Source organism: Amphibalanus amphitrite, unplaced genomic scaffold, assembly GCF_019059575.1.
Source record: "Amphibalanus amphitrite isolate SeventyFive unplaced genomic scaffold, NRLGWU_Aamphi_draft 000181F_arrow, whole genome shotgun sequence".
Classification (NCBI taxonomy): domain Eukaryota; kingdom Metazoa; phylum Arthropoda; class Thecostraca; order Balanomorpha; family Balanidae; genus Amphibalanus; species Amphibalanus amphitrite.
Window position 1 is genome coordinate 159,403 of NW_024881676.1, and position 25,603 is coordinate 185,005.

The window sequence follows — 25,603 nt, forward strand, 5'->3', positions numbered from 1 at the left end:
ACCTGGCTGCGACCCAGCACGCCCAGTCGGCTAGTTGTGCTACCCGGGTACTCACTTAGCCGTGAGGATCGTCCCGACGGCAGTGGCTACGGTGGAGTCGCCATTGCCACCAAAAACTCCATCACCTCTGTAGCGCTAAAACTCACAGTTCCGCCGTGCCGTGAGAGTCAGCTTGAATCCCAGTGGATCCTCCTAAAACTGGAGAAAGATCGTCAGCTAATTGTCTGCTCGCTCTACCGACCGCCCCGCTACTCGGACACTGCCCTACGCGCTGATTTCAACGATCTCGAGTCTCAGTTGCAACGGATCCTGATCGACCACCCCAAGGTTCCGTTTGTCATCTGCGGCGACCTAAACTGCGATTTGCTGAAACACCGGAGTTTCCGCGCGCGTATTCACCTAAGCGACTTTTTATCGGACTACTCTCTCGATCAACTGGTAACTGCACCCACGTACAGCTCCGGCTCGCTCCTAGACGTATGTATTGTCAAAACCCGTGAACTCGTGCTCGACTGTCATGTAAAACACTGTCACTTCAGCCCACACAAGTTGGTAAACGTGCTAGTTAACGTACCTAAACAGCGTAAAACTGCAACTGTCATCACTACCCGCTCAATCAACCGTGTCGATGTCGCGTCCCTAAATCATGACTTGATGTCCATCGAGTGGGACGAAGTGTTCACTGCAATGACCGTGCATGACAAATGGCAAGCTTTTCTGACTAATTTCTTACCCGTCCTAGATGACCATGCCCCTTTAAAGAACCTGACCATTAGAAACCCCACCGCTCCCCCCGTCTCAGCCTCCACCCGTGATATCATGGCCCAACGGCGCGCCGCACTACGTCTGCATGGTCGGGCATCTACAGTTTACAAAGACCTGAATCGTTCAGTCCGTTCTGCCGTTCGCCGTGACCGGCGCAACGTGATTCAGCGGGAAATTAGTGAACGCGGCCCCAGCAAGGTGTGGCAGGGAATCAAATCAGTCATAGCTGGTAAAAAAGGAAACAAAACAGTTCAACCCGTTGTAACCGCTGACGAACTAAACTCATTTTTCGTGTCCGTAGGCCCCCGTATTGCTACCGAGATCCGAAACCAAAACACAGGTACCTACACAAACGCACGGCTGCCACGCGTCGGCGCATGCGGTTTTCAGCCGAGGCCTATCTCTCTCGGTGAGCTCGAATGCACGGTTTTCAGAATGCGGAACTCAGCCGCCTGCGGAGCGGACGGTGTGTGCATCCGCATGCTAAAAACCAGTTTCTTGGCTATTGGCAGCGTCATACAGCACATCGTAAACACCTGCATCTCGAAATCTGACATCCCCGACCAATGGAAGCATTCCATAGTCCATCCCATTTTCAAATCCGGAAACCCATCTGACCCCAGCAACTTTCGACCCATTTCTCTAGTACCAGTTATCATGAAAGTTGTTGAACGAGTCATCCAGCAGCAGCTACAACACTATCTCTCTCAAAATTACCTTTTGGCATCTAGTCAGCATGGCTTCCGACCCCAGCATTCAACTGAAACAGCACTTTTGTCCGTCACCGACCGCATCCTAGCGGCCACGGACAGGGGAGAAATATCTTTCCTATGCCTTATCGATCTCAGCAAATGTTTCGATGTCATAGATCACAAACTCCTTCTCGACAAACTCGCACTGTACGGCATCGAAACTCCTTGGTTTAAATCATATCTAAAAGGTCACACACAAAGCGTTTCAATGACCGATGGATTCCAGCGCAGGGTACTGTCACGACCACTCCCTAACACTATGGGCGTGTTTCAAGGCTCGGCCCTGGGTCCTCTTTTATTCACGATTTTCTCAAACGATTTGGCGCTTCACGCCGATGATGCATGCGTTTTCCAATATGCAGATGATACCCAGCTTCTAGTGAGTGGTCCAAAAAACAATGTAAGTGGCCTTATTTTGCGCATGGAGGCCTCACTAGAAGCACTGAACAAATGGTTCCACTCAAACGCCCTGAAGGTTAACGCGAGCAAAACGCAACTTATGATATTCGGCAGCCGTCAAAATCTGAAACACTTGCCCCCAGTCGTCGTATCGTTTCGTGACGCGGAGCTGGAACCATGTGCGCAGGCAGGAAACCTCGGCGTGGTCTTTGACAGCTGTCTGACCTGGGAAGCCCATGTATCCGAGCTCAGCCGGAGGTGTATGGGCCTGCTCATCGGCCTCTCCCATGTGCGGCACTGTCTTCCCGATGGGGTCATCAAAACCATTGTTACAGCTTTAGTCATCTCCCGAGTAAATTACTGCCTCTCAGTTTACGGAAATGGAACAAAAAAGAACCTGAATCGACTCCAAAAGATCCTGAACTTCGCTACTCGAGTTATTTTTGGCCGCCGCAAATTCGACCACGTCACTGACCTGCGCGAGAAACTCAACTGGATGCCGCCCGAATATATGTACAAACTTCAAACTATGGCCACTGCACGTAAGGCGATACACTACGGCGAACCGGTAGCACTTGCCTCTATGTTTGCCAGAAACCGGGACTCCTCAACCAGGGATAGAAATACACGTCAGGATAACCTTCTCCAGCTCCAGCGTCCCCGACTAGAAACCGGTAAGCGGCGTTTCAGTTACCGTGCCGCCGCGCTCCTAAACGACCTACCTCCCGAACTTTCACAGCTGCCACCCTCTAAATTCGCACGCGCTGTCAAGTCTCTGTGGAAAAACGATAGACCATCGTGATAACCTGAATTAGGCACTCGTCTTGTATATAAGTACACGGTATGTTAGAAATCGTGCATATAGTCTTCCTGTGTGTGCGTGTGTGTGTGTTGTTGTTGTTTGACTGATCTTTGTTCCTGCATGCATATACCCGACACAGACTCTGGGCAGTAATCGCCACGCCATGTGTGGATCGCCCATGATCGTAAATACAATACAATACAATACAATACATAACTTCATACTGATACTGCGTACTTGATAGCTTGTCCTGGAGAATATCAGCTCTACAATGAAAACCATTCGGCCCCAATCTGAAATCACATCGATGTAACATTGTAGGTATCGTGACTCATTTGTCGCCGGGTACCTTGTACCGTATGGCTGCACGCCGTATGGCTATCTGGAACCTTTGAACGGTTATCTGGGATGACGGTTGGATCCTCCCCCCGCCCCCTCCCCCTTAGCTGCCGTCCCAGGGATCCGTTGGAGGCATGAATGTTACATGCTCTGTACACTATCAAAACAGCAGACACGAGCATGAGCTGTTTGCCACCAAGAGAGCAAGTTCCACACAGCTATTTAGACGGTACTCAGCGCTAGCGTTGTGTGCATTTGCTGTTGCATGAACACGAATAGATGCCTGCGTATTCCAACTGGACACTGGTTTAAACTGAACGGGTCAATATTTTCCGTGCTACGGCTTTTCCCCTTCCATCGCCGACAGACGACTGGAACTGGGAGCGGAACAGGTAGTCGATGGTTCACTGTTCGAACACGGACCGTGACGAGCAGCGCGGTGTAGCGTCTTTTCCCCTTCCATGGCAGACAGACGACTGAAACTGGGAGCGGAACAGGTAGCCTCGCTGTTCGAACACCGACCGTGACGAGCGGCGCGACGTCCCGTGCCCAGCCGCGTGTCTGCCAGGCGCGAATAATTAATGCCAGAACTTGCATAGTGCATTGTCCGACACGGGCCTCGCGTTCGTTATCTGGATGTCGTATTTTCCTCCATGTGCCGGTCGGCCCATTGTAGACGCATTAAAAATATGGTGTTTAGCAGTCAGGAGTAGAACGACAAGGCAAACACCGCCTGACGTTCACATGGATTAGCCTGAATCGGCCTCGGCTCGGCTGAAAGTGTGTAGCCATGCATTGTATAATGCTATGGGTGCCGTAAGTTCATGGTGGTTACCCTTAGGTGTTGTTTTTTACATGGTGGTTACCCCTTGCATGTGGTAGGCTAGGGCGACTTACCACCGCTTCTGGAAAAAAAAAATCACCATTGAACCAATGTGTTTATGAATTATAGCTTTATAAGGTGTCCAGTATTGAGGAAATCTACTACAATGAAGCAAGCCCCTATTCATTTTAGACGAAGCCTGTCCTAGGTTTTAAGGTGAAAACCCGTCCCTGAGCCCACGAAGAATCCCACAGGCCCTGCATACTCAGCCCGGTTCTTTAGATAGAACACTTCTCATGTCATGCCCACTCTCCGCGCGCTCTCCCCTCTCCGAGCTGACAGTTCCCGTGACCCCCGCCCCCGGGTTCAACATTCCCGGGACTGCGGGGTCGTGCCGGTCTCGGAGGGCCGGCTGGTGCGCGTGGATCGCCCCGACCGTCACTCGGGCCCCTGATCGATGTATATTATTAGCTGGTGTTTTTTGTTTGTTTTGTTGGGTTAGGCCTTTTCGGTCTGACAAGACCATTGCAGAGCCGGAAGGACGATAGGAATTAGGGGGAGACATTGGTCTGGGCAGGCACCCTAGTGAGTCGCCGGGGCTGAGCCCGTCCAGAGGACAGGCCACCCAGCCCCAAGGCACTCACTGCACCCGGCTACGGGGTGCGCTCCCTCGGGAGCAGCGGTGCCGCTCCAAGGGAGCAGCCCGCATGAGATAAAGTTGCCTGTCCAGCCCGGAGGGGGGTTGCGGCATGGAGGAGAAGGATTTCTGCATCCTGAGGATAGAAGCATGGAACGGTGATGATTAGCTGGTGATGTATGGCCAGGTACCCTCACGGCTCGGGCGGTCTCCCGTGCCCCACCCTTGGTGACTCGGGTCTCCGAGCGGGGGTGAGAGTCTCTGTCTCCCCATGGTTGTCTCTTCGGCGAATGGCTTCATTTGGCAGGGTGGAGGATACGTTTGACAGCGAGAGAAGCGGCGATGGGATGAGGCGGAGTCGTTCAGGGAAGTTGTTGGTGTTCTTTTGGGCTGTGCGTGGGTCGCACGACCAGAACTGGGGTCACAGTTCGGATAACGCCGAGAGAAAAGGCCACCCTCGAATTCTGTGAACAGGGGAAGGGGTAAGCGTCTGACGCGCACCGGCGAGGAGGGCCAGCTGTAACTGGACGCTCCAGCGCATCCCTCCCTCCTGTCATGGACCTGCTGATGACTGAACTTTACCCTTCTGTGGGCCGTTGCAGCGTGGGATCTCTACTCTCCACTATCTTTCGGAAGTAATAGTCCGACCATTTACAGCCCATACAAGCTGCACGGCCTCCACGGCCCACGCAATGACATGGGGTTTGACAGAGTCGCCACCGCCAATCAGGAGTCAGACCAACGCTTGGAGACCATCGACTGAGTATTTCTCGTAAAGTAGCTCTGGGATTGGAGTTTGGTTTGATTGCAGCTCGTTTGACTTTTACTGGCTAATATGGATAAATGGTTGCGTGTTTGCTCGTTGGGGATGACGTTTCGGGAAATGAAATGGGAATGACATCTATGAAAATGGGTCTGATGATATCGATAACCATTTCATTTCCCGATTGAGTACTCTTGGTGCATGCCACTGTGCTTTCATTTCAAATCAAGCCAAGTATCGACTCTTGCGTAGCTCCCGTCGTGGTCTCCTAAAATCCTCCGTGGAGCGGCTGTATTTGGAATTTACCAGCCACGTGCGTCGGTGGGTCGTCTGCTAAGCGGTGACACATCCCACATCTTACGAGCCCGCTAACCCAGCTGAGCATTCGACCAAGGATAAGCCGTTTTGCTCGGGCCAACCCATGTTTTAAGATGTAACGCCAGCTTTGGTAGAGTACATACTTGTGTTTCTATGGCATTTGAGGACGGTATTAGACCGGACTTGATCCAACAAAACCTGTTTCGGCGTTGTGTTTATCAGTAACACAGTATTTGCCGACGGTTCTAGGGTTCCTTACGTGGGTGGTCTCTTTTTAAGAGAAATGTTTATCAGTAACACGGTATAAGTGTAGACGGTTTAAGTGTTCTCTGTGCTCACGTGTGTTGTCTTTATCTTTTTTGCTTGAATTGTCCACCAAGTTTTGTTGTATTCCTACAGTGGTGCTCGCGCTCATTGCAGGACTAAAACGCGTAACGAATGGTGATTGTGCATCATTACTGGACGTGAGCTTGCCTGTCCTTTCGTGGAAGAAACTTCAGTCGACTTTCAGTTGTTCAGTTTTTCTTCCTGAAATGTCGAAACTGGGTGTTGAATGCCTGCTCTTCCTTAGGCCTCCATGATGCATGTGGTTACTGCCTACTGACTCATCATGCAACTCTGACTATCTCAATTCTCATCCCTCTCCGGTGTCAGCCGTGCCGTACCCATCTCCCTCCATCTCCTGTCACCCGGATCCAGCAGTAAACTACAGAGCCCATCCGCTAACGACCTCAGCCCGAGCTGTCGTGACGAGCGACATGAGGTCACCCAGGGCCTGCTGACGTCATATGTGACGTCACCAGTGCAGGATGACGTCACTGGCGGTGTGGTCTGGGCTCAGCGTGTAGTGTTTGTTGCTGACTCTGGTTTCTTGGCCAGCTGGCCGGCCGGTTTTGACCGAGTCGGTCCGGTCGACATGAGCCAAGTGTCACGGACTTGTGAGGTTCGTTCCGCTGGTCAAATTGGCTGTCAGAGCGCCAGGGCTAAGGAGATGTCGGCGTCTGCTAGCATGGCGAACGTCCTAACTCGGGTTGATGCTACTGAGTCGGTCCTCCCTGGATCTGCTAAAACCTATTGTGTCCCGATTTCAGAGCCTCCTGGAATTGATAAAAAAGCTTATATTTGCTGTGCTTGTCAAAGTTGTTGTTAACGCCTGCAACGATAACCTCGACTCGAGTGACGGAGTACGAGGGTAAATATTCTACTCACGGTTCCATACTCCAGTCCGTACCCTTACGGTGTGAACTCCACGCTGTCCTATCCGGTCACGACTCACGGCCGGTGTGTGAGTACCGCCCGGTGCTCGGCGCCGACCCGATCCGCCGGTCATGAATGGACGAGCTATCAGGACACGGCCGGATCGCGGCCGTCTGCTCTGGCCGTCGACCGGTCACGTCTGCCGTGAGCGCCGCCCGGTATCGCGCCGCAGCGTGACAGAGCCAGTGAGCAGACGAGAACGGCCCCGCGGCCAGAGTCTGCCAGGGGTACGGTGTTTTGGCGGAGATGAGGTGAATGAGGTGGAGAGTCGTGCCTCCAGATTGGATGTTTCGTTCTTGCATTCAGGATGTTGTGCCCTGTATTCTGGCGGTTCAGTGAGATCAGGCGTTCAGCGTTTTCAAATACCCATCGTTCCTTGCTCTGTGGCTCGGAATTGGCCGCTCTACAGATGTCTGCCTTCCTGAGCCATGTGTTTACCAGTTCCTGGCGCACACGTTTGGTTCCCTCCTCCCCAGTCACACAGCTGGTCCGGTCTACACGTGTGACCGAGCAGCGGGCAGAAATAGCTGCCGCTGGGGAGACTCGCCGCCGCGGAGGGTGAGCCAGCCCCTCCTCGGCCTCCGTCTTCCACCCCACACGGGCGGCCCGCTCCGAGTCGTACCGGCCGCGCTTCGTGCGTGTGCGTGCGGCCCGGCCGTTTGGAACCGCCGCGCCGGCTCGTCATAACGCGAGAGTGGAAAATGAACTGAAACTCGGTGAAACTGAGTGTTCGGCTGCGCTCTGTTCATCTCTGATCATTGCAAACGCGAACCCTAGGCGTTTTTCGTTTGTGAACTCTTGTCAGCAGACACTGATCTTCATAGACTTTAGTCACTTCAATAGTGCAAACTCTTCCCGATTTTGTCTCGTAACTAAATCACAATCTTGTCTCCCTAACTAAATCACAATCGGCTCCCCCTAACTTAATCAACAATCGTACACTGAGTCTACTGTAACTTCTGTGCCGCCACTGTCGGTAATTCTCGTCCACCCCAGCCGGTAACGCCGGTAACTTTTGTGATGACCGTGACGGCGGCGCGGTTCGGTACGTCGCGGCACGGGCGGAGCGTGCGCCGCCGCCGCCGCCGCCGCCGTTGCCCCGTGCCGGTCGGCATATTTACGTCTGGACAACGAGTTGCGGGGAAAAGTGCTGATTTTGTTGCAGTTTTAGGAGCCGGTGATTAGGCTGGATTTTTGGGTTACTTTTTCGTTCCGATTCATGTATTTCATAGTGTTTGGCTTTTGAATATTTTAGTTCTTTCAGATAAATATTACTTGCCTTACAACTTTTGTAAAAACGTTTCATTTTTTATAAGCCGACCTTCAGAGTCCTAAAAATACATCAGCACTACAATCATTGTAAACAAGCAAATGGCGGACCACTTGGCTCTGTTCCAAGGCGCTTTTTAAGTTTATCTAGTGGTTTCCGTACTCTTGTACGTCTTTTTGTTGGATGTTTTGGATCCATTACGATTGACTTATATCATATTTAAGAAGCATGTGACTGAAAACAATCCGAAGTATCCAGGAGGCTGACAGAGGTCCTGACTCCTGAGCAATATCAATATCAAGTTGAACTTGAAGTTATTAAATTTTGGTTGATAAACGCAAGTTGATCGGGCTCATATATCAGCAAAAAAAAAGTAAAATTAAAAGAGCTTATTGGCCGAAAACAAGCTATAATATTGCAGATCCTGGACTCTGGAGCAACTGAAGAGCATGCTGAGCAGGATCATGCCAGAAAATGTTGACTGATGAGTGCATATTGATGTATTGGTATGAATATTGAATGATAACTTACAACAGCAAGATAAATTAGTGCTAACTATCAAGTTAAAAATCTAGAATGAATGGACTTTGGCAGCTTTACTATGCTTAAATGCTGTGCAGATTGTAATGTGCATTGTGCATCAGGTACTCAGTGTCTGGCAAATGAAACATGCGATCATTTCATTGCTACTGCAACTGGGGGAGAAAGCTTGGATCACCAAATCCACTTAATGTTGATTTTGATGTTAATCATTACTGTATTTCTTGAAAAAAGGATTGTTATAAAATTGTCAATGTGACAATCCATGCAACGATGTGATCATATGATGTGTTCATAGTCATTCATGATAGTGATTCATGATTGTTGGTCCAATATACAATGGCAAAGCTCTCAGCCTCAGCGTTTCTTCCTGTGGATGGCCAGCAGTGACTCACAGCTTAGAAGTATTAGTTTTCTTCACAGGGCTGGGATAAAAAGTACTGAGGGTAATCTTCCACCAAGGAACTCTTCTTTGAGTTTTGACATGGTATGAGATGTAGGCACAAGTAGGTAGGTGCTTAGTTCCTATAGTCAGCAGTTGTGTAGGTTTAGTCGGGTTAGCTTAGATTAGGTTATGCTGGTTTTTTAATTTGCCAAGTGTCCATAAAAATGTGACCTGAGCAATGAGCATACCTGAATAACCTGACAGCTGACCTAACCTCAATCATCACACATATTTGCAGCCTTACCCAAGACCTGCATAGCAGAAGCACCCAGTTATAGGTAGGTACTCACTCAGGGCCTGTTCCAGCGCCTCCAGTAGAAATTCTTGACTGGAGGCTCTACCAGAGCTTTCACTGGAGGCGCTGGAACGCAATCTGGAGATTTCTGGAGATTGGCATCACATATACCAAAAGTATGACGATTGTCCTCTCTTGAACCGCAAAATTTATATTCAATTTTATTAAAAAAGATTAACAATATTATAGCAATGTAATTTTCTTTACATTCAAGTTGTAAAAGAATCAGTCAAAAGTCCTTTGTTTACATTCATGATTGTCAAATGTGCGCCATAATTGTAGACCAGAGCCTCCAGAGAAATTTGGACCTTTCAACTCTCTGGAGGCTACTGGAGGTTTCCGGAGCTTTGGCGAGAGCTTTCTGGAGCTTTCTGGAGGCGCTGGAACGCTCTCTGGAGGATTCTAGAGCTTTCTGGAGCTTTCTGGAGGTTTCTGGAGGCGCTGGAACAGGCCCTCAATCTTACCTGCTAACCTTCAACTTGCCTATAGTTAGCTCACCTTGCCAAGCTGCATCCAGGGAAACAGTCAACTGAGGAACTGGCTCATTGGGTGGCTGGTGTGAGTCTGTGCATTTAAAGTGTTTCTTCTCTGAAGCTGCTCTGCACTGCTGTATATATGTCATGTTAGATGCTCAGAAAATGTGGGAAATGATTACTAAGCTACTTTAGTGCTTTGTTAATGCTCGAGACATGAACAAGTACAGATCCTGCAGGGTACAGCTATGAGTTAGGTGCTAGGTGAGTATGTTATGTGAATGTGCTGTTCCCTGTTTGACCATAGTAAGTATACAAACAAGCAATGGGTCACAGTTATATTCAATCTCCACATAAACATACAACAAAAGCGGCCATATAGCCTCACTCCGAACACACCACAAATTGCTTAAGCCTTTGTAGGCACAAAAATGCTTTGATTTACAGGACAGGTATACAATATAACCTCTGTCCTTGGGGATCTTGCTGCCATGTCGAGGTACGATGACTGAACTTCAGGATTGATCAACCTTTTCTTCTTAGCCACTGCTTATATATGAGAAAGACCAAATGCTTGTTTGTAAACTGCCTTGAAAATTTAATGATCCACCTTCAATTCTGACATGAAGGCACAAATAAAATAGTTCCCACTCCTTTTGGAATACACAAAGCAAAATATTTAATAACTTCTAGTGGATGGACAAGAGCAATTAGCATAGCTTCCCCTCCTGACACTGATGAATAACACTGACGCTTATTCGCTTCATATTTTGTAACAAACGCGCAAAAACTGCAATATATCAGCACTATATGCTTCTTGACAAAATGCAAAAGTACTAAAAATTTAGCCCTGATGGCATTCATTCTTGGTGGAAACGTAATTAGAAAATATTTTGTAGTAACTATTAAATTCCGGCCGAGAACAGTGCACGGTTTCAAAAAGAATCATTCCAATGGCGGTCCATTCTTGCGGTCCTGAAATCGCCACTATTTCCGGCCTCTCCAACGCAACTCGTTGTCCAGACGTAAATATGCTGCCGGTCGTCGGCCCGTCCGTCGCCAGTCGCCGGCGAGCCGCCGAGGTGTAAGGAGGTGTGTGACTGGGGTGTGAGCGTTCGGTGCACGGTGCGCGGTGGAACGGTGTGGTGTCGAGAGGGGAGTACACGAGAGGACTTCACGGAGCCACGCAATCATGGGTGAGTGTGGGCAAGGGCTGTAGGTGGGCACAGAGACGAGACAGGTTGACAGGTAGTGCAGACCGCTCGTAGAGGAGCGAAACACAGCAAGGGAAGGAAGAAGACAAATGTATATGAAGAGGTGGAAGAGGTGCCTTGAATAGGTGGAGTCGTAGACAACGTGGGTTGGTATGTGGCATAGGTCCCAGACATTGGATTATTAGGAAGAGGTATGAATACGCTGAGTGCGTCTGGTGATGGATCACAGAAAAGGCCTGCAGGCTTTGTAGGATGGATGAGAAGCGCTGTTCCGTGCTGAAACTGTTCTTTATTTGGTTTAGCAAAGGCTGGACCAGAGAGAACCTGCAACAGGCGCAGAAAGTGGACACAGTCCGAACAGACGGCGTCCGGAGGTGTTGGCGGATTCCCGGAAGTGTCTCCCGTTCGCCGGCGGCTGGTGCGATACGTGTGTTTATGGAGAGCCGGTGCCGTGTGACGACCTCGGGGACGTGGGAGCGCCGACGGCGATCGGTCCACGCCCACGGCACGATATGGACGCCGACGGTGGTCCGCGGCATACATGAGAAGGGCTATCCTGTGTAGACGTTCGTGGGTCAATGTCTCCTTTCGGAAGACGACACGGAGCGAGGAGATTCGGTTTGAAAACGGGAGGGATTTCAAATCAAGGGATGGCTGTCCTTCGGCGCAACATCTGACACCATGGTCATAGGTCAATCATGTGGCAATCGTCTGTCCTTCCTTCGTTGTTTGGTGAACATTCGTCACCGGTCCCGAGGCTGTCCTTACGAAAACGATGTTCGTGCTGGTCGTGCGTCGCCAGAGCTTTGGTGTTCACACGGACGAATACCAAAACGGTGGTGTGAAGATGGAGCGGTCTACCGTCCGCATTCCGGTGAATTGTCTTGAGAGATGTGGGCTCGGTGAAGTTTGGAATGCCTCGGCTCATGAGAGTGACAGATTCAGTTTTTAGAGCGTTGGCCTTGACATTCTCCATCTGTTGCTGTTGACTGTTCCAGACGTTTTAGCATCTCCCGTTTTGCTGGACCTTACACATACCTACGTCAGTCTTTTTGTCCTCGTGCCACGGAACCCGCCAGCAGCTGAATCTCATCTTATGACCATGTTATGTAGTTCAGCTAGCCACTGATACCACCTGGAGACCTCGAACCCCATCTGCCCTCCACCGCGACCCGTCCGCTCTCAGCCACTCCTGCCCGTCAGGGCTGACACTCATCATCTCCACCGTCCAGTGTTTGCGGTCGATGCGGCTGAGGCCGGACGCCTGCGGCTGTCCGTTTTTACCAAAGCTCGTGCACAGTGCACAGCACGGTCCCGGTGCACTGATCTGCACAGGTGCGTCTCATCTGTGCACACCGCGGCGCGCCAGCCATGCCGGCAGCGTCCGGTGTGAGCGCGCGCGATGAGTGCTGCGGCCGCGCACCACGCAGGGTTTTCTTAGATGGACTGGTTACATGGCCTCGGCGGAGTTTTTTTTCGGTGGTTTTCAAATTGTTCGTGTGACTTCCATTGTCCTTTCTTATTTATATTTTGACGTGCCTGAATCATGTCTGGTCCATTTCATCCACTGGTGAATGAATCCCATGCTCTTTTCATGTGGCTCTTATCACCCTTTCAGTGTTATCCATCTTGTCACCCGTGCCTTTTGTCCCAACTTCATTGCGCTGCTGTTCGTGACTTGCATTTTATCGCTTCTTTGCTGGCTGGCTCGTAATGACCCATGCACTATGCTCAAACGCTCTTCCTCCCTGATATAGTTTTGTCACAGTTTGAGCTCTGTTTTGTACACCTCTCACAGCATCCGCCGGTCCCAGGTCGGCCCATTCCCAGCAGACCGGGCGGTGGTGGCCGCTGTGGTGCCGCGTCCCCCATGTGAAGGCCGGCGTGGCCGCACAGACCGGTAGCGGCCACAGTAGCCTCCACGGTCTGTGCTCCGGGTAATGACGCGGTCACAGCACGCCTCGGTGACGAGCTGTCTGGGGAGCCGACACAGAGCCGCAGACACTCCGACCCAGCTGCTCCGCCACCCGTGGACACCATGGTGGTGACAAGGTGTTATGGACGAAACTGTGATGACTGGAGTTTCGCTAAGGATCGTAGCGGGTGGCTGCCGTTGGGTATCTCGCACCTTGCGTGCCTATGGCTGTGTCTTGATGTCAGCTGACTGGATCACCAAATTGGTGGTCCTGCTCAGCTCTTGATCAGTGAATCGACCACTGTCCTGGTCACCTTCGTCTGTCCAAATCTCCATGGCACAGTTCCGCAGTCGACGCTTAGTGAGATGTCAACAAACCGATCGACGACCGGGCCCAGACGACTGGCGAGTCTGACGGCCGCTGATCGCCACACGCCGACTGGTCAGGGACCGGGCTATTACCGATAACAGATGGTGACAATTACCGCAGCTGTGTCGTCGACACGCTCCGACACCTGTAGGGAATATCAGTGGAAGCATGACAAGCCTGCTGGTGTTCCCCGGTCAGCCACCGTGGTGGGGTGTCTACATTCGCTGATGATGACCCTCCCACTCAGAGTCACATTGTGATGTCAACAGTAGTACAACTGTGATGATACATGATCACAAGTTGTCAGAGTCCATGTCGAGTCGTGTCTGATCTGAGGAGTATCAGGGACTCTGAGGGTCAGACCGAGACGGCGCGGCGGAGGGTCTGACGGCTATGTGGCGGCCGTGAATCTGATTGATGTTTCGCGTCGCTCGGGTTAAATCCAAACGAGGCCGGCCTGGTTACAATGTTCGGTGGAACGTGACGACATGGCCACCGCCGAGCTTTGCGGCGCGGGCCAAGGACGATTGTGCTCCTGGTTAAAACCACCACCTTTAAGTTCGACCCTAAAACTGAAAATGCTTGGATGTTACGGTCTTGATGACAATCTGTCATTGAGTTAATGTAGGTACAAGCCGAGGACTTTGAAGCCAAAATATTACCTTTTCCATGTCTTATATACCGTCCGGCTGCTCCATCACAAATCATCCTTGATGATCGTTGCTTCGTCATAGCGGCGATGTCTTACCGCCCACCCGCCCATCTTCCCAGGCCGTGCCTGAGCCGGCGTCTGGCTGCCACCTCATTCGGTGATGTCAGTTCCCCCAAGTGCGGCCGATCCGCCGACCAGCCCTCTCAGAGCTGCCCTCGCCGGGCCATGAGACCAGCGTCATCGGGCGGGGTTCACCCGTACCGACGCCCACCTCCTAGAGTGGCGATAGGTCGTTGATAGTTGGTTTTGTTAGGAAACTTTTCCTTGATTGGCATGTGAATCGCTTGAGTTCAAAGGACGGATGATGCAGTTCTACTTGATTTATTATAATTGTATGGTTTTATTCCTTTTTCCGGTAATGCAACTCTCTCAGGAGTCTGACTTTATGGTCTTATGGTGGATGACCACATTCATTTTTTTTTTCAGATTTCCTCGTTAAGTCGTCGTCCCTCTCTGGCTTCCCGACGGGTTCTGTCCCGGGGGTCAGCGTCCTGTTCAGGGCCGTCGTCGGGAGACAGCACCGCCGCCCAGGGCCCGCATCGATCGTCGACGCCGATCATTTGCCTCCAGCGCCCGGTGCCCGGTCCTGTCGAGACGCCGTGCACGCGCCGCGCGATCCTTTGTTGGCCGCGGCTGAGGGCGCCGCCGCCGGGTGCAACGCGCTGGAAATGGATCAACAGGGGTCGGCGCCGCGATAAATGGCTTACTCAACGGAGGCGCCGGCCGATCTGCATCGGAAAACGAGGGGAACGCTGAGATTAGGCCGAATAATAGATGGGGTGAGAGGGTTAAATTGGATGAGGCGCTTTGGAGGCTTTCTTCAAAGGCTCTACGTCTCTGAAGCGAAGGGCCTCATTTCTCTGGGTGATCACGCTGTCGGGCTGGAAGCCTTTCCATCCGGTCCGCCCTCCACAGTATCTCCCCGGCACGGTCCCTCGGGCCGCGCCAGGTCGGTCCGGCCGGCCGGCTGGCTCATGACGTCAGGACGAGTCGGGTCGTATTGATCTCCCCGTCCTGCAATCACAGAGCACTGGCCGGCGGGCTCCGAAAGCCAGCGGCCTCCTCGAACCGACAGCGCCGGCCGCGGTGTGGCTTCATGTCTGGATGGAGCCAACTTGTCCGCTAGTTGAAGATGACCCACGCGGATGTGTCTTCTACGTTCATTAGATGTCATACCAGCCTACCTTTCGGCAATATCGTTCATGGCGAATGGCGATGTTATAACCCGATTGGCATGTGCGATATGATTATATCTCGATATTATCATATCGAGATTATATTGCGAGACTATATTGAGATAATCGAGATAATCTGAGATAATCGAGATTATATTGAGATCATATTATATTCTATCTCATGAGATCGGATGACCAGCGGTCACTGGCGAATAGGACAGCCGCAAAACTCCGGAAAGAAAACGGAGCAGAGCGCTGCGTTGGTGACCTCATTGAGCGTCACTGCAGCCGCCCGTGGCTGCCGGCGCACTTCCAGTGCTGGTGACAGCCGGGCTGAAATATTACGCCGTCTCTGCGTGCTGCCAGTAAATGACTTTTCGCCAGCCGTCTGGCGCAGTCGACAGTGTAATCCACTCTGGAAGAGCTCAACACCGTCATTCATCACCCAGGGGTCGTGAGTCACATGCGCGAGGCGACTGAACTGAACTTGGGAAGCCTGGGAAGCGTTGGGAGCACTCAAGTCGCCCCGACTCAAGTGTCTCTATTCCTCGTTTTGGTTCGCGAAGTCGGTTGTGATTTTCCTTTTTTTTTAGATTCATAAGCCTAAAGCCTTTGTATATTTTGTATCTGTCCGTGCGGGTGGCTCAGCTGAGCCCGATCTCCCCTGGCTCACGCGGTTCATGAGTCTCCGCCGACCCACGCCGTCTGCAGCTGACAGAGGGGTAGGCAGGGGGAGGTGATAGTGCGTGACGGCCAGCCGACCGTGTGTGCATGTCAGCCATGGCGTCACGTCGTCACGATCACCGGCTGACACCGAGCGTGACATCGTGACGCCCCCAACCCCGCCCCGCCCCGCCCCCGCCGCCACGACTCCGAAAGCTGCTGCCACTACGAGACCATATCGCTACCTGTTTCAACGCCTGCCCAGGAGACCTGTCGTTTTCCATCAGTGGATATCCCTGAGGTTACGCGTTTATCATGGTTGTGGTCTGTCATGCATGGGTGGGCGATGGCTCGATTTCATAGATAATTGAGCTCATCAAGATGCATAATTTGTATATGAAACATCAACAAAGATGCATTGGGTTCTCATGACCGCCTCCACCTGTTGCTGAAAAGGCTCGCCTCTGGGTTCATGCCTGTATCACTACTCTCGCCTCCCATCTCCTCTCCCTCCCCGTGCGGTACGCATGGCGCCGTGGCGCCCGCCGCGGCTCTCCCACCCCAGGCTGGCGGCATCGGATGACACACGGTTGCCATGGCAACTCGACTGTGCACTGTGCTGCTTCCGGTTTGGCTGACGGTCCGCGCTACCGCCGCCTGTGCCGTCGGCCAAACACTGGGTGAATGCCCGCCGGCGTCTCGGGCGGCGGGAGGCGACGGGGTGGGGCGGCTCGAACAGTTTGGTATAGACGGACGAAGATAGGCAATGGAGGTATAAGTGAAGAGCTTTGTGGCCATTGTCGTGTCCGATAGTTCGTCATTTAGCTTGCAATTTGAATTGCCTGTTAAGTGTTTGCACGCATCGACGAATGCACTTGCAACAGATAACAGGCAATAAAGCGAAACGTCAAACAAATTTCTTTACAGCTTCACAGGAACATCCTGAACTGAATGTGCTATCATCAGCACTTGTGCCAGCATTGTGATGCGCAAGTCAATAGCCAGGTGTCGTATGCTTTGGTTGATACCTGTCTGCTGTCCCATCATCCTCTTGGTGGATGCTGTGTGCCATGCGATTGTCGCTCCGTGTGATCGTCGGCGTCCCGTCGGATCCTCCAAGGCCGCGCTGGGTCCGTCCCTGTCGCCGCTGCCGTCCCGTGTGCCGCGGGGCGCTCTTTACGGCCGCCCAGCGGACGGGGGCGCGCTTTACGAGCTAGTCGGTGTTGTGTGTCACACGCAGCGGCCGAGGTCCGGGCCTCGGATGGGGCCGCGCGCCGACACTGCCCGCGGCGCTGTGACCGCGGCCAGCGGCAGAGGCAGAGGTTGGATCTGTCCGGTGTGCGGCTGGAGCGTCTGTGAAGGCAGAGGAGGAGTCCAGAGTGCATCACTGTTGAGGCTGGTGTGATACAGATGTCGAGGCTGGTATCGGGGATAGCTGTTGGGGCCATCGGCCGCAGCTCTCCGTGATAAGGTGGCGGCTGTGGTACCGTGTGAAGGGGGTGACTGATGGTGAGAGCCGTGTGCCGAGCGGGGGTGGTGGTGGCCGGTGCTGGTAAAGGATGTGGGAGCTGGTGCCTAATGGGCCTGCTAAAATTCTGGTCAGGAAACTTTTAATTGTGACAAGCTCGCCAGCAATCTGAAATCCTAGAATAGCAGCGTCGCTCTGGATCCAAGCTCCAGAGATGACACAGAGCTCAATTCTTGTCATTTACATCTAGTGATTCAGTTTGGAGCCTTGATTTTTAATCACCTGCTGCTATAAACCGTCTATCCTAGAAATGATCCGACACATCTGTGTGAAACCTTTTGTTTCCACCACTAACGCGATGCTCTCATCATCGTACTTATTGTTTTATTAACGGCCCTTGACTAATAATGTCTACTGTGTACAGTGTGTATTGACTTGTAGGATATCCAATATTCATGTACTGTTATTGATGTGCCCCTGGTATGACCCATGCCATAATCCATCACTTTTGTCCAGCATTGTTTTGAAGCCATGCTCGATGTTGCCCTTCCTCGTTGGAGCCACCGACGCCCGTGATGTCACGTCTCCTTCACTGACCGGCTGCCGGTCACATTCCCCATTAGCATCGGCGCCGTTTGACGGCCAATAAATGGCGGATCGCGCCTGCACCGTGTCCCCAAGCCGTACACGGTTCGGCCGTGATGTCACGGAGCTGATCGTGGGACGGAGCGGGAGGGAGGGAGACGGTAGCGGGGGCAGGGAAGGGAGACGGTAGCGGGGGCAGTCGGGCTTCCAAACCGCCTTCATATTGCTGGTGGCGAGTGTTGGCGAGGCCTTGTCTGATGTTGTTTAGTAGTGTGTTATTGAGTTTCCTCACCAAGTTGTATATCAATTTACTTCGATCGGGAATCAAATATAATTGTAGGGCTTCCATGTTAAAGTGCTTCCTTCCCAGAAACCGTAAGTCATCACCCTAATGCGAGACGTGGCTTGGAGGTTGTTGTTACATGTCCAGTGCCCTCTACATTGTCTGGCGCCATCACAGCTCGAATTTTGAAGGAGTATTCATACATATTTGGAGCTGCTGGGCGCCATACGTTCGCCCTTTGGGTGGTAACGCCCCTCTATGCCGCACCCCAGTTCTGCCCGATGCAAGGCACTCGTCCGATGGCGGTGCGACCGGCCGGTGTCAATATTATCGTTGGCTCGTGCCTCGTACCGTGTGGCCAGCCCAGTCGCTGTCCATCAGGGCTTTCTACGCTGCTTGTCTATCTCGTGGTTCCGGGGGCGGCACCCGATGATGCAGTGCGCTCCTTTCCGTTAGTCCACGGGCTCTGCGTGGATAAAGACGGGCCCGTGGACCGTGTTCGTCGGTTTGTGTTGGTGTGAGACGAACGGCGAGCAACAACTGCCACTCCAGCCAAACAGCCGTCCAGCTCGGCTCAGCGCGGTGCGACGCGGCGCGGTGCCTCCTTCCGGCCGGCCCGGACAGGTAACGGCACCTGTGATCACGGCGACGTAGTGGCGCGGCGCGACGTGAGGCGGCGCACCGGGCGTGGAGCCACAACAGACACGAAAGGAGGCGCGTCGGCGCCCGCCCTATCGAGTGGGCGCCACAACGGGCAACAGGTTCCCCGGCGGTCCGTGAGGGGTGTCTCGAGAGTGGCACTTACCTGGGTGATGCGCCGCCGAGGCGTGGCTGCAGTGGGATGGAGGTAAGGTTGTAGATGTAGAATGATGATATCAAAGGGCAATAACCATTTATGAACACAGTGGAATCTTGAGAAGAGCATTTTGGCCAGTGTAGCAGAATAATGATGAGAAAACGATTGGGCCGTTGCTGTAATTGCCTTGGTAAACATGTACGGTCTCCGACATGGCTATTTTCCAATCTCGCCGCTCGCCATCCAAGAAGACCACCTGATCCCGATTTCCACGATCGAGAGCCACAATCTCATGCATGTCTGAGTCCCCTGGTTCACCGTTGCGGCGGTGGTGCATTGGTGTTCGATCGGCCCGGTCTAGACGGGCAAGGGCGGATCTAGGGGGTCGTTTTGGGGGGGGTCACCAGTCGGCCGACATACCAGGTCTGGTGAATGAATTCTGACGACCGGGGGGGGGGGGGGGGGTAGGGAGCGAGTATGTCGAGATCAAAAAATGACATTTGATCTTCGTCGTTTATAAGATGAAGTTTTATCGTAAGTCACTCGGCTCAGTAGTTTTAGTTAGTGAAACCCACCTATATAGGAGCGTCGCCACGGATTTTTTACTGGGGGGGGGGGGGGAGGCGGGTCGACCGACTTAAAAACCCAGAAGTAGATATAGTTACCTCACTTTTAGCCTAATGCATTAGTAAATAGTAGCATACAGTCACGATCTCTCTTATTGACCTGTGTATGAATCGGCGGCGCGAAGCGCCGCAAAAATTTGCAAAAAAAAGTTGTCAAAACACAGCTCTAAAACACAAATATTACAACCTTTTTAGCATGCTAGTACAAGCCGGAGTTCCTTCACAGTACACATATGAATTCCGATTCAATTTGACACGGTTGGTGTTATTACAGTCACTGTTATTTCTCTCTTATTGATTGGTGTATAAATCGGCGGCGCGAAGCGCCGAGAAAATTTGCAAAAGAATGTGTCGAAACACAGCTCCAAAACACAAATTTTACCACCCTTTTAGCATTGCAGTACAAGCCGGAGTTCCTTTACAGCACACATATGAATTCTGATTCAATTTGACACGGTTGGTTTATGTAATTACAGTCAAGATTTCGTATTGACCTGTACGTATGTACATAAATCGGCGGCGCGAAGCGCCGCGAAAAATTTGCAAAAACATTTGTCAAAACACAGAGGGGGCCTCCTCTCTACAGAGGACCACCGATCTCTACTGCGGGCCTCCTCTTTTCACAGGGCCTCTTAACTACAGAAGCTACAGGGCCTCCTCTCTACAGAGGGCTTCCTCTCTACTGAGGGTCTCTCCCTTTAAGAGGGCCTCCTTTACAGAGGGCCTCCTCTCTTCAAAGAGCCAGAGGACCTCATCTCTGCAAAGGGCCTCCTCTCTTCAGAGGGCCTCTTCTCTACAGAGGGCCTCCTTTCTTCAGAGGGCCTCTTCTCTACAGCGGGTCTCCACTCTTCAGAGGGCCTTCTGCATTCAGGCGGTCTCCTTTCCACAGAGGGCCTCCTCTCTACACAGGGCCTCCTCTCTACATAGAGCCTTCTCTCTACAGCAGGTCTCCTCTCTACAGAGGGCCTCCTCTTTAAAGGGGTCTCCTCTCTACAGGGGGCCTCCTCTCTACTGAGGGCCTCCTTTCTACAGAGGACCTCCTCTACAGAGGGCCTCCTACCTACTGAGGAGTCAGAGGGGCCCTAGCGGTCAGACACAGACACTAGCGGTTATTCACTGGAGGCCCCAGGAAGTAAGAAGGGCCCTAGCTGTCAGGCTGGTCAGAGGGCCCTGAATGTCCTGACGTGATTTTTGGGATTCCCGTGAATTTCTTTCGCCTCAGACGTGATTTTGACCTGCCAGGGCCCAGGGGCACTAAAAATAAAACAAACAAAATAAAAAATGAAAATAGGACATCACCAAAATTAAGTGACCGAAATCCGTTGAGTTTTTAATTTTGCGTATAGGTAGGGGCACCACGAATTAAATTCATGACCATCCCCTTGGAGTTTTCCTGGATCATCCCCTGGTGCTCGCACGGTTGAGACAAAAACGAGTAAGATTCTGGTCTTCAATACGCCTTTTCACGCAACACGATCCAGAAAAACAAAGGTATTAGCTCAGAAGTGTTTGACAGGTGATTTTGAGCATGCAAGACGGCGTCTATAGCGCATTTAGGTCTTCGGCTTTTGGGGGGGGTCAAATGACCCTCTCAGACCTTTTGGGGGGGGTCATGACCCCGTGGACCCCCCCCAGGATCCGCCAGTGTAGACGGGCTCTGTTTACGCCCTGTGCCGCTCAGACGAGCCGTGACCCTGCATCTCCCAGCCCCGGTCCGACCTCGGTACCCAGGCGGCAACGGTACGCGTCCATCGCCACTGGCGCGGTGGTGAGACGGACTGACACGCGGAGAGTTTGACGGGCTGACACGTGGAGAGTTTGACGTACTGACGCTCGGAAAACCTGACGGGCATGTGGTGCGGCTTTCGGACTGACACGCGGACGTAACGGACTGGCACTTCGGGAAGGCGACTGGTGGACACACTGACAAGTGTTATGGACGAAACGTGGAGGCGGCGCACGGAGCTACCGGGTGCGCATCAGCCTTGATTGTGATGCGTTACAAATGTAACGGATGTGTGGATGATGCCGAGACAAATATTGGAATAATGTTGGCTAAATGGACACAAGAGAGGGCTCTACGCTCCTCATGCTACTGTTCCGAGACATCACTGAAGGGTTTGGTGGATCTATTTGTGGGATTTGTCAATAGCAGTGGCTGTGTCAATAACTGCCTCGGACGGCTAAATACACACGCCTTGAAAAATGTTGCCCCTTCATCCTGAGCAGCTGCGGCTCGTCTGACCCGTGTTTATTGTCGCTCCTCGCCAGTTATCACTACCGATCATCGGGGACGCGGCGTGGCCGTCGGCCGGCGGTCACGGCGGGGTGTATTCAGTGAGCTCCGCTCTACCTCCCACGCCGCTGTGGGGGCGGCCGCGGTACGTTCGTGGGTAGGGCACTAAGCTCGGCATCGTGCCTTCCCCAGCAGCGCTGCACGGCGTGCCAGTCCATGGGAGGGACGGACGCGGACGGATGCGCCTGCAGAGGCCTGCCGCTGGGTCCGGCCCCCGACATCACGCCTTTGATAGCCGACTGATTTGCATATTCTCGTGCATGACGCGCGACAGCGTCCTCGCAGAGGAGGAATGCGAATTGACCCACACCCCGTCCGGGTGGCAATATACAAACATAACCAGTCGGCGATTAATGCCCATCGCGCGGCGCGTGTCCGGCGTCACTCAGACTGTTTGCGCAGCTGTCGGTTAAACTTTCGTGTGGCCCGTAAGCCTTCTTGTCTTGTTGACTCGTCTGTGGCTGGTATGCAAGCTGAGGTTACCATCTTTTTATCTGGAAGGTGGTAAACATCAGTAGCATAGCAAGGTACACAAGAGTCATGCACAAACTCACGGACACATTCAGGGACTTATGTCTTGTTCTATTGCGAACACATCCAAGCTTTTTTTCTTCAAACTATCGCTTACATGTGAGCGACGTAAGGTCCACTCCCACTTATTTCTGGGCTCGTTTGATATTTTTTTTTTTGTGCTGTCGACTCCGTCCCAGCCCAGTGAGTTTCGGGCCTCTTTTAGCTGTTCCAACCTCACTCTCCTTCCGGCATTCTGAAGTGCCGTCTTGTTGTACCGCTCGTCAGTCCCTTCCTAGCTCCTGCCGTCAATAGACCGTGTGAACTCAGCACATATTTTCGGCAGCTTATCTCTGCTCGGACACCGATCTCTGTGGAGCCGGACATCTGTGACCTCGAGCTGCGGCGCTCCGTGACGCGACACTGCTGTTCGTGGAGCGGCTCGGGCCGACGGATGCACCTCACACGGAACCGCGCACCACGCTCGCACGCCGCTCGCGAGAAATTCGCACCAATTAATCACTCTAAGTGCGTCTTTTCAAGGCGATCGGCGACTGAGTGAGGCGCTAAAATTGGATTGCCTCGGCAATGGGAGCCGAGCAGCTTCTAGGTCAGGCCTAGTTAGCTGCGTGCGCTGTATCCTAGTTGTGATGTAGGGGGTTCTGTCACGTCATTAGGAACTGCGGTTTGCTGGACCCCTGTAATGTGTCTTGCATATCGCCACTTCGCAGTCTTCAGTCCTATGTCTCCTAGTGACACAGTCTGCTGTTCGTCGTGTCACTGGCCCACCACATGTTTTCTCAGAGACTTAGTGGTCATTGACGTGGTCCTCAGTGACAAAGTTCTCCTTGTCTCGGTCTGCCGTCTCTTCAGTGACGCGATCTCCATAAGTTTGCTGTGACGCGTCAGCGCCGACGTCAAGAGAGCTGTTCTGGCCGACACTTCATCTGGCCGTGACAGGACCAACCAATTGGCCGCGGCGGCTGACGCGGGGGTGACTCAGCGGGAGACGAGCGGACCCCGCCGCCGGCCGCTGAGTCACGCGCGGGTCACGTATAGGTGGCGCTGCCGGCGTCGGTGGTCACCGCGAGATGGCTTTGCTGTTGAGAGTGGTTATCACAGGTCAGCTTCGAGGTCAGCATCGTCATCATGTCGGCGCCTGTATGTTTTGAGAAGGGGCGGGTGAGTGCCAACTGCCAAAGATAGGTAAATGCTGCTTTTAATTGTTAATAGATCCTAGCTGGTGAATATTAGACCAACAATGATGTGAAAGGCTTGACAAAATCATATCCGAATACGAAAACATGGATAGCGTCCTCTGAAAATATCGACTGCGATCAAATGTAAAATACGTCCGCTAATTTGAACAGCCAGGGATCAGCCTCCATCTGTGTAACATGTCGGTACGATGTATTGCCGCTCTCGTCGGTCGATCTGTGCACGTTGACAGATGAAGGTTGCAGCTGAGTGACTCACTGCTCGTTGCCTTATTACGCTCGTTCCGCGCGGGTCGCTACGTCTCTGTATGACCTGGCCCCGCGGTCGGCCGACGCAGAGATGGTGTGGCGGGCCGGGCGGACCCCGCCACCTCGCCTCTGACCTGGACTGACCTCCAGCGACCGGGGTTGACTCGCCGGTGACCTGGCGTTCATTGAGCGCCGGATGGCGACCAAACTGAACGCTCTCCTCATTGGAGCACCGTCACCTCTGAGCAGACAGACCTTTCCCCGTGGTGATAGTTCTCGGCGCCTCGGGAGTCGGGACGCTCGGCGGCAGCGCTGTCCGTTTGTTTGTCTACACACACGGAGCGACTCGCGTGCCTCCCGGCGCGCGTGTGTGCGTGTGTGCCACAATCGTCGCCTGTGCGTCGGTATCGCCGCCACGGCAGTTCCGGCCAGCCAATGGGCAGGTTTCTCCGTTGGAGAGCGCCGTTGCGGCGGCCCTTAGCCGAGACAACGGCCGTTTCACCGGCTGCCTCGGTTTCCCCTGCTGTCGGAAGAGGTATTGTGCCGGCGAGCTGTGCACAACAGGGCGCTGGATGGCCGCCGATACAGCGGGGAAAGGAAGCACACTGCTGCTCGGAGAGATGAGAAAAGGAAATTGATGCAGGGAGAGTGCGAGCGGACCACACAGCTGACGTTGCGTCGGATCACTACGTTTTAATAGTTTTGCTATCTTTTGATACACTTTGGTATCATTTGATGAATCTGTATTCTAGTGAGTGGCCATGTTTATGGCGCCACTCTGTCACTCCAGTAGGTACTAAACTGGTCCGCGGCCATATATTTATGACCAAAAATGGCTATCATTTCATCAGTCACGCACCGGGGCAGCGGCTGCTTCATTTTTACGTCCGTGGCTTCCACACCGGGGCGGAACGACACTACACTACACTATTTATAGTCACCGTGCACTACACTACACTACACTGTGTACTCCACCCCTACTAGCACGGTAACACAGCCGACTGTGGCTTTAGCTCGGTTCATGTCGGTGCTCGGGGCCGTGCCGTCGCCGGCGCGTCCATTGAGCGTGTGCCTCTCTCCGTTTCACTCTCCTTTGTGTCGTGCAGTGGCGGTCGTAATAGCGGGCACGCTCGGTGCGCTCGGCTGCCGGCCACAGGCTGAGGTAGTTGTAGCCGTGTCGCTGGGTGAGGCAAGGGACAGCGGTCGCTCCGGTGCTTATACGCTCGTAAGAGCTGTGGCCTGTGAAATCTCTACCTTCGCGGTAGAGATCAAATTGATGGCTCTACTTTTAAATGAAACATTTTTCTCGTTCGTTTGCCTGTTGTCGAGTCTTCTTCCCTCCCATTATAAGCTCTCGGCTTTTATGTGTTTTGCTCCACGTACCACCCACGGAAGAGTGACTGTAATGATCCCTCTGCAGCGCGGCATTTTCAACCTACGCAGCCGGTCCTTGGCATCCGACGAGTGCTCAGATGATTGCGCTTTACAATCATTTTACTGCTGAAACAAGCAGCGCGCTCGTTGTAGTCGACCAATGGTATATTTTATTGGTCGCTGTTCTTTGCTGGCAGTAGGCTGTAAAGTTTGTTCAAGGAGCGCTGATGTTCACAGACTAGCATAACACCATCTTTGTTGGCCATGGCTCA

General features: G+C 52.7%; 1 protein-coding gene across 2 annotated transcripts in view; it reads left to right on the plus strand.

Moving 5' to 3' along the window:
- Window positions 1-25,603, plus strand: part of LOC122384098 (cytospin-A-like) — a 144,389-nt gene that overhangs the window by 1,283 nt on the left and 117,503 nt on the right. The gene's annotated exons all lie outside the window — the stretch shown is intronic.